The following is a 17,066-nucleotide window of genomic DNA, read 5'->3' on the forward strand; positions in this document are numbered from 1 at the left end:
AAGCCCTTGCTCATTTTTGACCCAAAAAATCGAGATTTTCGATATTTAGTTTCTGAGCTGGAATGGAAGCCTAATCAATGCTGATTACGAAACCGGAAATCCCAATTGGATCAGACGAATATAACAAGAGATATTGCAGATTGAAATTTTCAACTTTTGAAAAATGACATTTCCGAAATGAAAATCTGAACGGTGAGAGATAGGCTTTTGGGAATGCTCGCAAAGGATTTAGCTTATTTGAAGACCTATATTTTCATATCAAACTTTCAAATATCTGGCTTCGTTTAAAAAAAAATCGAATCTATTGTTTTTCCATTTTTTATTTTCCAGTTCACTTTGAACTGCTCTCTGGAGTGCAATTCTCTATCAAATCATCAACTGTTAGGTTTGGTTGAATCAAAAAAGTAAGTATTATACACTCTATATCCTAAAACAGTAGTAGGACACCCTGATTTGTATGCAGAGGAGCAAATAGGTCATTTTAGGGGGGTCTAAGCCCTTGCTCATTTTTGACCCAAAAAATCGAGATTTTCGATATTTAGTTTCTGAGCTGGAATGGAAGCCTTATCAATGCTGATTACGAAACCGGAAATCCCAATTGGATCAGACGAATATAACAAGAGATATTGCAGATTGAAATTTGCAACTTTTGAAATATGACATTTCCAAAATGAAAATCTGAACGGTGAGAGATAGGCTTTCGAGAATGCTCGCAATTGATTCAGCTTATTTGAAAACCTATATTTTCATGATAAACATTCAAATATCTGAGTTCGTTTGAAAAAAAAATCGAATTTATTGTTTTTATATTTTTCATTTACCAGTTCACTTTGAACTGCTCTCTGGAGTGCAATTCTCTATCAAATCATCAACTGTTAGGTTTGGTTGAATCAAAAAAGTAAGTATTATACACTCTATATCCTAAAACAGTAGTAGGACACCCTGATTTGTATGCAGAGGAGCAAATAGGTCATTTTAGGGGGGTCTAAGCCCTTGCTCATTTTTGACCCAAAAAAACGAGATTTTCGATATTTAGTTGTTGAGCTGGAATGGAAGCCTGATCAATGCTGATAATCCAATTGGATCAGACGAATATAACAAGAGATATTGCAGATTGAAATTTGCAACTTTTGAAAAATGACATTTCCAAAATGAAAATCTGAACGGTGAGAGATAGGCTTTTGGGAATGCTCGCAATGGATTCAGCTTATTTGAAAACCTATATTTTCATGATAAACATTCAAATATCTGAGTTCGTTAAAAAAAAAATCGAATTTATTATTTTTCCATTTTTCATTTTCCAGTTCACATTGAACTGCTCTCTGGAGTGCAATTCTCTATTGAATCATCAACTGTTAGGTTTGGTTGAATCAAAAAAGTAAGTACTATACACTCCATATCCTAAGACAGTAGTAGGACACCCTGATTTTTATGCAGAGGAGCAAATAGGTCATTTTAGGGGGGTCTAAGCCCTTGCTCATTTTTGACCCAAAAAATCGAGATTTTCGATATTTAGTTTTTGAGCTGGAATGAAAGCCTTATCAATGCTGATTATGAAACCGGAAATCCGAATTTGATCAAACGAATAAAACAAGAGATATTGCAGATTGAAATTTTCAACTTTTGGAAAATGACATTTCCAAAATGAAAATCTGAACGGTGAGAAATAGGCTTTCAGGAATACTTGCTATAGATTCAGCATATTCGAAAATCTATATTTTCATGATGAACCTTCAAATATCCGACGTTGTTTAAAGAAAAATCGAATTTATTGTTTTTCCATTTTTCCTTTTCCAGTTCAATTTGAACTGCTCTCTGGAGTGCAATTCTCTATTGAACCATCAACTGTTAGGTTTGGTTGAATCAAAAAAGTAAGTACTATACACTCCATATCTTAAGACAGTAGTAGGACACCCTGATTTTTATGCAGAGGAGCAAATAGGTCATTTTAGGGGGGTCTAAGCCCTTGCTCATTTTTGACCCAAAAAATCGAGATTTTCGATATTTAGTTTATGAGCTGGAATGGAAGCCTGATCAATGCTGATCACGAAACCAGAAATCTAAATTGGATCAGACGAATATAACAAGAGATATTGCAGATTGAAATTTTCAACTTTTGAAAAATGACATTTCCAAAATGAAAATCTGAACGGTGAGAGAAAGGCTTTTGGGAATGCTCGCAATGGATTCAGCTTATTTGAAAACCTATATTTTCATATCAAACTTTCAAATATCTGGCTTCGTTAAAAAAAAAAATCGAATCTATTGTTTTTCCATTTTTCATTTTCCAGTTCACTTTGAACTGCTCTCTGGAGTGCAATTCTCTATTGAATCATCAACTGTTAGGTTTGGTTGAATCAAAAAAGTAAGTTCTATACACTCCATATCCTAAGACAGTAGTAGGACACCCTGATTTTTATGCAGAGGAGCAAATAGGTCATTTTAGGGGGTCTAAGCCCTTGCTCATTTTTGACCCAAAAAATCGAGATTTTCGATACCTAGTTTTTGAGCTGGAATGAAAGCCTTATCAATGCTGATTATGAAACCGGAAATCCGAATTGGATCAAACGAATAAAACAAGAGATATTGCACATTGAAATTTTCAACTTTTGAAAAATGACATTTCCAAAATGAAAATCTGAACGGTGAGAAATAGGCTTTTGAGAATACTTGCAATGGATTAAGCTTATTTGAAAACCTATATTTTTATATCAAACATTCAAATATCTGAGTTCGTTTGAAAAAAAATCGAATTTATTGTTTTTCCATTTTTCATTTACCAGTTCACTTTGAACAGCTCTCTGGACTGCAATTCTCTATTGAATCATCAACTGTTAGGTTTGGTTGAATCAAAAAAATAAGTTCTATACACTCCATATCCTAAGACAGTAGTAGGACACCCTGATTTGTATGCAGAGGAGCAAATAGGTCATTTTAGGGGGGTCTAAGCCCTTGCTCATTTTTGACCCAAAAAATCGAGATTTTCGATATTTAGTTGTTGAGCTGGAATGGAAGCCTGATCAATGCTGATTACGAAACCGGAAATGCCAATTGGATCAGACGAATATAACAAGAGATATTGCAGATTGAAATTTTCAACTTTTGGAAAATGACATTTCCAAAATGAAAATCTGAACGGTGAGAAATAGGCTTTCAGGAATACTTGCTATAGATTCAGCATATTCGAAAATCTATATTTTCATGATGAACCTTCAAATATCCGACGTTGTTTAAAGAAAAATCGAATTTATTGTTTTTCCATTTTTCCTTTTCCAGTTCAATTTGAACTGCTCTCTGGAGTGCAATTCTCTATTGAACCATCAACTGTTAGGTTTGGTTGAATCAAAAAAGTAAGTACTATACACTCCATATCTTAAGACAGTAGTAGGACACCCTGATTTTTATGCAGAGGAGCAAATAGGTCATTTTAGGGGGGTCTAAGCCCTTGCTCATTTTTGACCCAAAAAATCGAGATTTTCGATATTTAGTTTATGAGCTGGAATGGAAGCCTGATCAATGCTGATCACGAAACCAGAAATCCAAATTGGATCAGACGAATATAACAAGAGATATTGCAGATTGAAATTTTCAACTTTTGAAAAATGACATTTCCAAAATGAAAATCTGAACGGTGAGAGATAGGCTTTTGGGAATGCTCGCAATGGATTCAGCTTATTTGAAAACTTATATTTTCATATCAAACTTTCAAAAATCTGGCTTCGTTAAAAAAAAATCGAATCTATTGTTTTTCCATTTTTCATTTTCCAGTTCACTTTGAACTGCTCTCTGGAGTGCAATTCTCTATTGAATCATCAACTGTTAGGTTTGGTTGAATCAAAAAAGTAAGTTCTATACACTCCATATCCTGAGACAGTAGTAGGACACCCTGATTTTCAGGCAGAAGAGCAAATAGGTCATTTTAGGGGGGTCTAAGCCCTTGCTCATTTTTGACCCAAAAAATCGAGATTTTCGATATTTAGTTTTTGAGCTGGAATGAAAGCCTTATCAATGCTAATTATGAAACCGGAAATCCGAATTGGATCAAACGAATAAAACAAGAGATATTGCAGATTGAAATTTTCAACTTTTGGAAAATGACATTTCCAAAATGAAAATCTGAACGGTGGGAAATAGGCTTTTGAAAATACTTGCAATGGATTCAGCTTATTTGAAAACCCATATTTTCATATCAAACATTCAAATATCTGAGTTCGTTTGAAAAAAAATCGAATTTATTGTTTTTCCATTTTTCATTTACCAGTTCACTTTGAACTGCTCTCTGGAGTGCAATTCTCTATTAAATCATCAACTGTTAGGTTCGGTTGAATCAAAAAAGTAAGTATTATACACTCCATATCCTAAAACAGTAGTAGGACACCCTGATTTGTATGCAGAGGAGCAAATAGGTCATTTTAGGGGGGTCTAAGCCCTTGCTCATTTTTGACCCAAGAAATCGAGATTTTCTATATTTAGTTGTTGAACTGCAGTGGAAGCCTGATCAATGCTGATTACGAAACCGGAAATCCCAATTGGATCAGAGGAATATAACAAGAGATATTGCAGATTGAAATTTTCAACTTTTGAAAAATGACATTTCCAAAATGAAAATCTGAACGGTGATAGATAGGCTTTTGGGAATGCTCGCAATGGATTCAGCTTATTTGAAAACCTATATTTTTATATCAAACTTTCAAATATCTGGCTTCGTTAAAAAAAAAAATCGAATCTATTGTTTTTCCATTTTTCATTTTCCAGTTCACTTTGAACTGCTCTCTGGAGTGCAATTCTCTATTGAATCATCAACTGTTAGGTTTGTTTGAATCAAAAAGTAAGTATTATACACTCCATATTCTAAGACAGTAGTAGGACACCCTGATTTGTATGCGGAGGAGCGAATAGGTCATTTTAGGGGGTCTAAGCCCTTGCTCATTTTTGACCCAAAAAAATCGGGATTTTCGATATTTAGTTGTTGAGCTGCAATGGAAGCCTGATCAATGCTGATTACGAAACCGGAAATCCCAATTGGATCAGACGAATATAACAAGAGATATTGCAGATTGAAATTTTCAACTTTTGAAAAATGACATTTCCAAAATGAAAATCTGAACGGTGAGAGATAGGCTTTCGAGAATGCTCGCAATGGATCCAGCTTATTTGAATACCTATATTTTCATGATAAACTTTCAAATATCTGACTTTGTTCAAAAAAAAATTCGAATTTATTTTTTTTCCATTTTTCATTTTCCAGTTCACTTTGAACTGCTCTCTGGAGTGCAATTCTCTATTGAATCATCAACTGTTAGGTTTGGTTGAATCAAAAAAGTAAGTACTATACACTCCATATCCTAAGACAGTAGTAGGACACCCTGATATTTATGCAGAGGAGCAAATAGGTCATTTTAGGGGGGTCTAAGCCCTTGCTCATTTTTGACCCAAAAAATCGAGATTTTCGATATTTAGTTTCTGAGCTGGAATGGAAGCCTGATCAATGCTGATTACGAAACCGGAAATCCCAATTGGATCAGACGAATATAACAAGAGATATTGCAGATTGAAATTTTCAACTTTTGAAAAATGACATTTCCGAAATGAAAATCTGAACGGTGAGAGATAGGCTTTTGAGAACGCTCGCAATGGATTCAGCTTATTTGAAAATCTATATTTTTATATCAAACTTTCAAATATCTGGCTTCGTTTAAAAAAAAATCGAATTTATTGTTTTTCCATTTTTCATTTTCCAGTTCACTTTGAACTGCTCTCTGGAGTGCAATTCTCTATTGAATCATCAACAGTCAGGTTTGGTTGAATCGAAAAGTGAGTATTATACACTCCATATCCTAAGACAGTAGTAGGACACCCTGATTTGTATACGGAGGAGCAAATAAGTCATTTTAGGGGGTCTAAGCCCTTGCTCATTTTGGACCCAAAAAAATCGAGATTTTCGATATTTAGTTGTTGAGCTGGAATAGAAGCCTGATCAATGCTGATTACGAAACCGGAAATCTCAATTGGATCAGAGGAATATAACAAGAGATATCGCGGATTGAAATTTGCAACTTTTGGAAAATGCCATTTTCAAGATGAAAATCTGGACGGAGAGAGATAGGCTTTCAGGAATACTTGCTATAGGTTCAGCATATTTGAAAACCTATATTTTCATGATGAACTCTCAAATATCGGACGTTGTTTGAAGAAAAATCGAATTTATTGTTTTTCCATTTTTCATTTTCCAGTTAAATTTGAACTGCTCTCTGGAGTGCAATTCTCTATTGAATCATCAACTGGTTAGTTTGGTGGAATCAACAAAGTAAGTATCATACACTCCATATCCTAAGACAGTAGTTGAACTTCCTGATTTTCAGGCAGAAGAGCAAATAGGTCATTTTAGGGAGGTCTAACCCCTTGCTCATTTTTGACCCAAAAAATCGAGATTTTCGATATTTAGTTTTTGAGCTGAAATGGGAGCCTTATCAATGCTGATTACGAAACCGGAAATCCCAATTGGATCAGACGAATATAACAAGAGAAATTGCAGATTGAAATTTTCAACTTTTGAAAAATGACATTTCCAAAATGAAAATCTGAACAGTGAGAGATAGGCTTTCGAGAATGCTCGCAATGGATTCAGCTTTTTTGAAAACCCATATTTTCATGATAAACTTTCAAATATCTGACTTTGTTAAAAAAAATCGAATTTATTTCTTTTCCATTTTTCATTTTCCAGTTCACTTTGAACTGCTCTCTGGAGTGCTATTCTCTATTGAATCATCAACTGTTAGGTTTGGTTGAATCAAAAAAGTAAGTACTATACACTCCATATCCTAAGATAGTAGTAGGACACCCTGATTTTTATGCAGAGGAGCAAATAGGTCATTTTAGGGGGGTCTAGGCACTTGCTCATTTTTGACCCAAAAAATCGAGGTTTTCGATATTAAGTTTTTGAGCTGAAATGGAAGCCTTATCAATGCTGATTACGAAACCGAAAATCCGAATTGGATCAAACGAATATAACAAGAGATATTGCAGATTGAAATTTGCAACTTTTGAAAAATGACATTTCCAAAATGAAAATCTGAACGGTGAGAGATAGGCTTTCGAGAATGCTTGCAATGGATTCAGCTTTTTTGAAAACCCATATTTTCATGATAAACTTTCAAATATCTGACTTTGTTAAAAAAAAAATCGAATTTATTTTTTTTCCATTTTTTATTTTCCAGTTCACTTTGAACTGCTCTCTGGAGTGCAATTCTCTATTGAATCATCAACTATTAGGTTTGGTTGGATCAAAAAAGTAAGTACTATACACTCCATATCCTAAGACAGTAGTAGGACACCCTGATTTTTATGCAGAGGAGCAAATAGGTCATTTTAGGCGGGTCTAAGCCCTTGCTTATTTTTGACCCAAAAAAATCGAGATTTTCGATATTTAGTTGTTGAGCTGGAATGGAAGCCTGATCAATGCTGATTACGAAACTGGAAATCCCAATTGGATCAGACGAATATAACAAGAGATATTGCAGATTGAAATTTTCAACTTTTGAAATATGACATTTCCAAAATGAAAATCTGAACGGTGAGAGATAGGCTTTCGAGAATGCTCGCAATTGATTCAGCTTATTTGAAAACCTATATTTTTATGATGAACTTTCAAATATCTGACTTTGTTTAAAAAAAAATCGAATTTATTTTTTTTCCATTTTTCATTTTCCAGTTCATTTTGAACTGCTCTCTGGAGTGCAATTCTCTATTGAATCATCAACTGTTAGGTTTGGTTGAATTAAAAAAGTAAGTTCTATACACTCCATATCCTAAGACAGTAGTAGGACACCCTGATTTTTATGCAGAGGAGCAAATAGGTCATTTTAGGGGGGTTTAAGCCCTTGCTCATTTTTAACCCAAAAAATCGAGATTTTCGATATTTAGTTTTTGAGCTGGAATGAAAGCCTTATCAATGCTGATTACGAAACCGGAAATCCGAATTGGATCAAACGAATATAACAAGAGATATTGCAGATTGAAATTTTCAACTCTTGAAAAATGACATTTCCAAAATGAAAATCTGAACGGTGAGAGATAGGCTTTTGAGAATGCTCGCAATGGATTCAGCTTATTTGAAAACGTATATTTTCATATCAAACATTCAAATATCTGAGTTCGTTCGAAAGAAAAATCGAAATTATTGTTTTTCCATTTTTCATTTACCAGTTCACTTTGAACTGCTCTCTGCAGTGCAATTCTCTATCAAATCATCAACTGTTAGGTTTGGTTGAATCAAAAAAGTAAGTATTATATACTCTATATCCTAAAACAGTAGTAGGACACCCTGATTTGTATGCAGAGGAGCAAATAGGTCATTTTAGGGGAGTCTAAGCCCTTGCTCATTTTTGACCCAAAAAATCGAGATTTTCGATATTTAGTTGTTGAGCTGGAATGGAAGCCTGATCAATGCTGATTACGAAACTGGAAATCCCAATTGGATCAGACGAATATAACAAGAGATATTGCAGATTGAAATTTTCAACTTTTGAAATATGACATTTCCAAAATGAAAATCTGAACGGTGAGAGATAGGCTTTCGAGAATGCTCGCAATGGATTCAGCTTATTTGAAAACCTATATTTTTATGATGAACTTTCAAATATCTGACTTTGTTTAAAAAAAAATCGAATTTATTTTTTTTCCATTTTTCATTTTCCAGTTCATTTTGAACTGCTCTCTGGAGTGCAATTCTCTATTGAATCATCAACTGTTAGGTTTGGTTGAATTAAAAAAGTAAGTTCTATACACTCCATATCCTAAGACAGTAGTAGGACACCCTGATTTTTATGCAGAGGAGCAAATAGGTCATTTTAGGGGGGTCTAAGCCCTTGCTCATTTTTGACCCAAAAAATCGAGATTTTCTATAGTTAGTTGTTGAGCTGGAATGGAAGCCTTATCAATGCTGATTACGAAACCGGAAATCCCAATTGGATTAGACGAATATAACAAGAGATATTGCAGATTGAAATTTTCAACTTTTGAAAAATGACATTTCCGAAATGAAAATCTGAACGGTGAGAGATAGGCTTTTGGAAATGCTCGCAATGGATTCAGCTTATTTGAAAACCTATATTTTCATATCAAACATTCAAATATCTGAGTTCGTTCGAAAGAAAAATCGAATTTATTGTTTTTCCATTTTTCATTTACCAGTTCACTTTGAACTGCTCTCTGGAGTGCAATTCTCTATCAAATCATCAACTGTTAGGTTTGGTTGAATCAAAAAAGTAAGTATTATATACTCTATATCCTAAAACAGTAGTATGACACCCTGATTTGTATGCAGAGGAGCAAATAGGTCATTTTAGGGGAGTCTAAGCCCTTGCTCATTTTTTACCCAAAAAATCGAGATTTTCGATATTAAGTTGTTGAGCTGGAATGGAAGCCTTATCAATGCTGATTACGAAACCGGAAATCCCAATTGGATCAGACGAATATAACAAGAGATATTGCAGATTGAAATTTTCAACTTTTGAAAAATGAAATTTCCAAAATGAAAATCTGAACGGTGAGAGATAGGCTTTTGAGAATGCTCGCAATGGATTCAGCTTATTTGAAAACCTTTATTTTCATATCAAACTTTCAAATATCTGAGTTCGTTTGAAAAAAAAATCGAATTTATTGTTTTTCCATTTTTCATTTTCCAGTTCACTTTGAACTGCTCTCTGGAGTGCAATTCTCTATTGAATCATCAACTGTTAGGTTTGGTTGAATCAAAAAAGTAAGTACTATACACTCCATATCCTAAGACAGCAGTAGGACACCCTGATTTTTATGCAGAGGAGCATATAGGTCAGTTTAGGGGGGTCTAAGCCCTTGCTCATTTTTGACCCAAAAAATCGAGATTTTCTATATTTAGTTGTTGAGCTGGGATGGAAGCCTCATCAATGCTGATTTCGAAACCGGAAATCCCAATTGGATCAAACGAATAAAACAACAGATATTGCAGATTGAAATTTGCAACTTTTGAAAAATGACATTTCCAAAATGAAAATCTGAACAGTGAGAGATAGGCTTTCAGGAATACTTGCTATAGGTTCAGCATATTTGAAAACCTATATTTTCATGATAAACTTTCAAATATCTGACTTTGTTCAAAAAAAAAATCGAATTTATTTTTCTTCCATTTTTCATTTTCCAGTTCACTTTGAACTGCTCTCTGGAGTGCAATTCTCTATTGAATCATCAACTGTTAGGTTTGGTTGAATCAAAAAAGTGAGTACTATACACTCCATATCCTAAGACAGTAGTAGGACACCCTGATTTTTATGCAGAGGAGCAAATAGGTCATTTTAGGGGGTCTAAGCCCTTGCTCATTTTTGACCCAAAAAAATCGAGATTTTCGATATTTAGTTGTTGAGCTGGAATGGAAGCCTGATCAATGCTGATTACCAAACCGGAAATCCCAATTGGATCGGAGGAATATAACAAGAGATATTGCAGATTGAAATTTGCAACTTTTGAAAAATGCCATTTTCAAGCTGAAAATCTGAACGGAGAGAGATAGCCTTTCAGGAATACTTGCTATAGGTTCAGCATATTCGAAAACTTATATTTTCATGATGAACTTTCAAATATCGGACGTTGTTTGAAGAAAAATCGAATTTATTGTTTTTCCATTTTTCATTTTCCAGTTCAATTTGAACTACTCTCTGGAGTGCAATTCTCTATTGAATCATCAACTGTTAGGTTTGGTTGAATCAAAAAAGTAAGTATTATATACTCTATATCCTAAAACAGTAGTAGGACACCCTGATTTGTATGCAGAGGAGCAAATAGGTCATTTTAGGGGAGTCTAAGCCCTTGCTCATTTTTGACCCAAAAAATCGAGAATTTCGATATTTAGTTGTTGAGCTGGAATGGAAGCCTGATCAATGCTGATTACGAAACTGGAAATCCCAATTGGATCAGACGAATATAACAAGAGATATTGCAGATTGAAATTTTCAACTTTTGAAATATGACATTTCCAAAATGAAAATCTGAACGGTGAGAGATAGGCTTTCGAGAATGCTCGCAATGGATTCAGCTTAGTTGAAAACCTATATTTTTATGATGAACTTTCAAATATCTGACTTTGTTTAAAAAAAAATCGAATTTATTTTTTTTCCATTTTTCATTTTCCAGTTCATTTTGAACTGCTCTCTGGAGTGCAATTCTCTATTGAATCATCAACTGTTAGGTTTGGTTGAATTAAAAAAGTAAGTTCTATACACTCCATATCCTAAGACAGTAGTAGGACACCCTGATTTTTATGCAGAGGAGCAAATAGGTCATTTTAGGGGGGTCTAAGCCCTTGCTCATTTTTGACCCAAAAAATCGAGATTTTCTATAGTTAGTTGTTGAGCTGGAATGGAAGCCTTATCAATGCTGATTACGAAACCGGAAATCCCAATTGGATTAGACGAATATAACAAGAGATATTGCAGATTGAAATTTTCAACTTTTGAAAAATGACATTTCCGAAATGAAAATCTGAACGGTGAGAGATAGGCTTTTGGAAATGCTCGCAATGGATTCAGCTTATTTGAAAACCTATATTTTCATATCAAACATTCAAATATCTGAGTTCGTTCGAAAGAAAAATCGAATTTATTGTTTTTCCATTTTTCATTTACCAGTTCACTTTGAACTGCTCTCTGGAGTGCAATTCTCTATCAAATCATCAACTGTTAGGTTTGGTTGAATCAAAAAAGTAAGTATTATATACTCTATATCCTAAAACAGTAGTAGGACACCCTGATTTGTATGCAGAGGAGCAAATAGGTCATTTTAGGGGAGTCTAAGCCCTTGCTCATTTTTGACCCAAAAAATCGAGATTTTCGATATTAAGTTGTTGAGCTGGAATGGAAGCCTTATCAATGCTGATTACGAAACCGGAAATCCCAATTGGATCAGACGAATATAACAAGAGATATTGCAGATTGAAATTTTCAACTTTTGAAAAATGAAATTTCCAAAATGAAAATCTGAACGGTGAGAGATAGGCTTTTGAGAATGCTCGCAATGGATTCAGCTTATTTGAAAACCTTTATTTTCATATCAAACTTTCAAATATCTGAGTTCGTTTGAAAAAAAAATCGAATTTATTGTTTTTCCATTTTTCATTTTCCAGTTCACTTTGAACTGCTCTCTGGAGTGCAATTCTCTATTGAATCATCAACTGTTAGGTTTGGTTGAATAAAAAAAGTAAGTACTATACACTCCATATCCTAAGACAGCAGTAGGACACCCTGATTTTTATGCAGAGGAGCATATAGGTCAGTTTAGGGGGGTCTAAGCCCTTGCTCATTTTTGACCCAAAAAATCGAGATTTTCTATATTTAGTTGTTGAGCTGGGATGGAAGCCTCATCAATGCTGATTTCGAAACCGGAAATCCCAATTGGATCAAACGAATAAAACAACAGATATTGCAGATTGAAATTTGCAACTTTTGAAAAATGACATTTCCAAAATGAAAATCTGAACAGTGAGAGATAGGCTTTCAGGAATACTTGCTATAGGTTCAGCATATTTGAAAACCTATATTTTCATGATAAACTTTCAAATATCTGACTTTGTTCAAAAAAAAAATCGAATTTATTTTTCTTCCATTTTTCATTTTCCAGTTCACTTTGAACTGCTCTCTGGAGTGCAATTCTCTATTGAATCATCAACTGTTAGGTTTGGTTGAATCAAAAAAGTGAGTACTATACACTCCATATCCTAAGACAGTAGTAGGACACCCTGATTTTTATGCAGAGGAGCAAATAGGTCATTTTAGGGGGTCTAAGCCCTTGCTCATTTTTGACCCAAAAAAATCGAGATTTTCGATATTTAGTTGTTGAGCTGGAATGGAAGCCTGATCAATGCTGATTACCAAACCGGAAATCCCAATTGGATCGGAGGAATATAACAAGAGATATTGCAGATTGAAATTTGCAACTTTTGAAAAATGCCATTTTCAAGCTGAAAATCTGAACGGAGAGAGATAGCCTTTCAGGAATACTTGCTATAGGTTCAGCATATTCGAAAACTTATATTTTCATGATGAACTTTCAAATATCGGACGTTGTTTGAAGAAAAATCGAATTTATTGTTTTTCCATTTTTCATTTTCCAGTTCAATTTGAACTACTCTCTGGAGTGCAATTCTCTATTGAATCATCAACTGTTAGGTTTGGTTGAATCAAAAAAGTAAGTATTATATACTCTATATCCTAAAACAGTAGTAGGACACCCTGATTTGTATGCAGAGGAGCAAATAGGTCATTTTAGGGGAGTCTAAGCCCTTGCTCATTTTTGACCCAAAAAATCGAGAATTTCGATATTTAGTTGTTGAGCTGGAATGGAAGCCTGATCAATGCTGATTACGAAACTGGAAATCCCAATTGGATCAGACGAATATAACAAGAGATATTGCAGATTGAAATTTTCAACTTTTGAAATATGACATTTCCAAAATGAAAATCTGAACGGTGAGAGATAGGCTTTCGAGAATGCTCGCAATGGATTCAGCTTAGTTGAAAACCTATATTTTTATGATGAACTTTCAAATATCTGACTTTGTTTAAAAAAAAATCGAATTTATTTTTTTTCCATTTTTCATTTTCCAGTTCATTTTGAACTGCTCTCTGGAGTGCAATTCTCTATTGAATCATCAACTGTTAGGTTTGGTTGAATTAAAAAAGTAAGTTCTATACACTCCATATCCTAAGACAGTAGTAGGACACCCTGATTTTTATGCAGAGGAGCAAATAGGTCATTTTAGGGGGGTCTAAGCCCTTGCTCATTTTTGACCCAAAAAATCGAGATTTTCTATAGTTAGTTGTTGAGCTGGAATGGAAGCCTTATCAATGCTGATTACGAAACCGGAAATCCCAATTGGATTAGACGAATATAACAAGAGATATTGCAGATTGAAATTTTCAACTTTTGAAAAATGACATTTCCGAAATGAAAATTTGAACAGTGAGAGATAGGCTTTTGAAAATGCTCGCAATGAATTCAGCTTATTTGAAAACCTATATTTTCATATCAAACATTCAAATATCTGAGTTCGTTCGAAAGAAAAATCGAATTTATTGTTTTTCCATTTTTCATTTACCAGTTCACTTTGAACTGCTCTCTGGAGTGCAATTCTCTATCAAATCATCAACTGTTAGGTTTGGTTGAATCAAAAAAGTAAGTATTATATACTCTATATCCTAAAACAGTAGTAGGACACCCTGATTTGTATGCAGAGGAGCAAATAGGTCATTTTAGGGGAGTCTAAGCCCTTGCTCATTTTTGACCCAAAAAATCGAGATTTTCGATATTAAGTTGTTGAGCTGGAATGGAAGCCTTATCAATGCTGATTACGAAACCGGAAATCCCAATTGGATCAGACGAATATAACAAGAGATATTGCAGATTGAAATTTTCAACTTTTGAAAAATGAAATTTCCAAAATGAAAATCTGAACGGTGAGAGATAGGCTTTTGAGAATGCTCGCAATGGATTCAGCTTATTTGAAAACCTTTATTTTCATATCAAACTTTCAAATATCTGAGTTCGTTTGAAAAAAAAATCGAATTTATTGTTTTTCCATTTTTCATTTTCCAGTTCACTTTGAACTGCTCTCTGGAGTGCAATTCTCTATTGAATCATCAACTGTTAGGTTTGGTTGAATAAAAAAAGTAAGTACTATACACTCCATATCCTAAGACAGTAGTAGGACACCCTGATTTTTATGCAGAGGAGCATATAGGTCAGTTTAGGGGGGTCTAAGCCCTTGCTCATTTTTGACCCAAAAAATCGAGATTTTCTATATTTAGTTGTTGAGCTGGGATGGAAGCCTTATCAATGCTGATTTCGAAACCGGAAATCCCAATTGGATCAAACGAATAAAACAACAGATATTGCAGATTGAAATTTGCAACTTTTGAAAAATGACATTTCCAAAATGAAAATCTGAACAGTGAGAGATAGGCTTTCAGGAATACTTGCTATAGGTTCAGCATATTTGAAAACCTATATTTTCATGATAAACTTTCAAATATCTGACTTTGTTCAAAAAAAAAATCGAATTTATTTTTCTTCCATTTTTCATTTTCCAGTTCACTTTGAACTGCTCTCTGGAGTGCAATTCTCTATTGAATCATCAACTGTTAGGTTTGGTTGAATCAAAAAAGTGAGTACTGTACACTCCATATCCTAAGACAGTAGTAGGACACCCTGATTTTTATGCAGAGGAGCAAATAGGTCATTTTAGGGGGTCTAAGCCCTTGCTCATTTTTGACCCAAAAAAATCGAGACTTTCGATATTTAGTTGTTGAGCTGGAATGGAAGCCTGATCAATGCTGATTACCAAACCGGAAATCCCAATTGGATCGGAGGAATATAACAAGAGATATTGCAGATTGAAATTTGCAACTTTTGAAAAATGCCATTTTCAAGCTGAAAATCTGAACGGAGAGAGATAGCCTTTCAGGAATACTTGCTATAGGTTCAGCATATTCGAAAACTTATATTTTCATGATGAACTTTCAAATATCGGACGTTGTTTGAAGAAAAATCGAATTTATTTTTTTTCCATTTTTCATTTTCCAGTTCAATTTGAACTACTCTCTGGAGTGCAATTCTCTATTGAATCATCAACTGTTAGGTTTGGTTGAATCAAAAAAGTAAGTACTATACACTCCATATCCTAAGACAGTAGTAGGACACCCTGATTTTTATGCAGAGGAGCATATAGGTCATTTTAGGGGGGTCTAAGCCCTTGCTCATTTTTGACCCAAAAAATCGAGATTTTCTATATTTAGTTGTTGAGCTGGGATGGAAGCCTTATCAATGCTGATTTCGAAACCGGAAATCCCAATTGGATCAAACGAATAAAACAAGAGATATTGCAGATTGAAATTTGCAACTTTTGAAAAATGACATTTCCAAAATGAAAATCTGAACAGTGAGAGATAGGCTTTTGGGAATGCTCGCAATGGATTCAGCTTATTTGAAAACCTTTATTTCCATATCAAACTTTCAAATATCTGGCTTCGTTTAAAAAAAAAAAACGAATCTATTGTTTTTCCATTTTTCATTTTCCAGTTCACTTTGAACTGCTCTCTGGAGTGCAATTCTCTATTGAATCATCAACTGTTAGATTTGTTTGAATCAAGAGATATTGCAGATTGAAATTTTCAACTTTTGAAATATGACATTTCCAAAATGAAAATCTGAACGGTGAGAGATAGGCTTTCGAGAATGCTCGCGATGGATTCAGCTTATTTGAAAACCTATATTTACATGATGAACTCTCAAATATCTGGCTTCGTTAAAAAAAAAATCGAATTTATTGTTTTTCCATTTTTCATTTTCCAGATCACTTTGAACTGCTCTCTGGAGTGCAATTCTCTATTGAATCATCAACTTTTAGGTTTGGTTGAATCAAAAAAGTAAGTACTATACACTCCATATCCTAAGACAGTAGTAGGACACCCTGATTTTTATGCAGAGGAGCAAATAGGTCATTTTAGGGGTGTCTAAGTGTAATAAATAGGAATATTGAAGAGATATATATGCTTATAGAATATTGGGCTAGGAAATTCTTTCTGGGGCTCTCAACGTTCAAGATAATTGAAAATAAAGGTTTTGATGACAAGCGTATGAATGATATTTTTCCAGTAAGAAGATAAGTGTCGAAGAAGTAGAGTTTCATGTCGGACTTGAGGCTGATTTTAAGTTAAAAGGAAAACGGTTTAGTTTAGATAATAACTCGCCCATAAGAGCTTATATATCAATTCAATATTCGAAGATAATTGATTCGGCGTTGTAAGAATTAGCAGGCTCTTGAGTTTTAACCGGCTAATTCAATTAGTTCAGAAAAATGCAAGGTTAGCGCGTCGTAGAATAATTCTGGATACACCCACGAGAGGTGGAGAGGAAATTTGGGTTTTTGGTCTAAGAAGGGGAATGATAAAAAGGAACCAAAAAAGGGAAGGGAGTTAGTTAGTTAGTGGGAAGTTGGTCGAAGAAAATATACGTCGGGAAGACGGAAGTAGAATCCGGGA

Source organism: Coccinella septempunctata, chromosome 6 (assembly GCF_907165205.1).
Source record: "Coccinella septempunctata chromosome 6, icCocSept1.1, whole genome shotgun sequence".
Lineage (NCBI taxonomy): Eukaryota > Metazoa > Arthropoda > Insecta > Coleoptera > Coccinellidae > Coccinella > Coccinella septempunctata.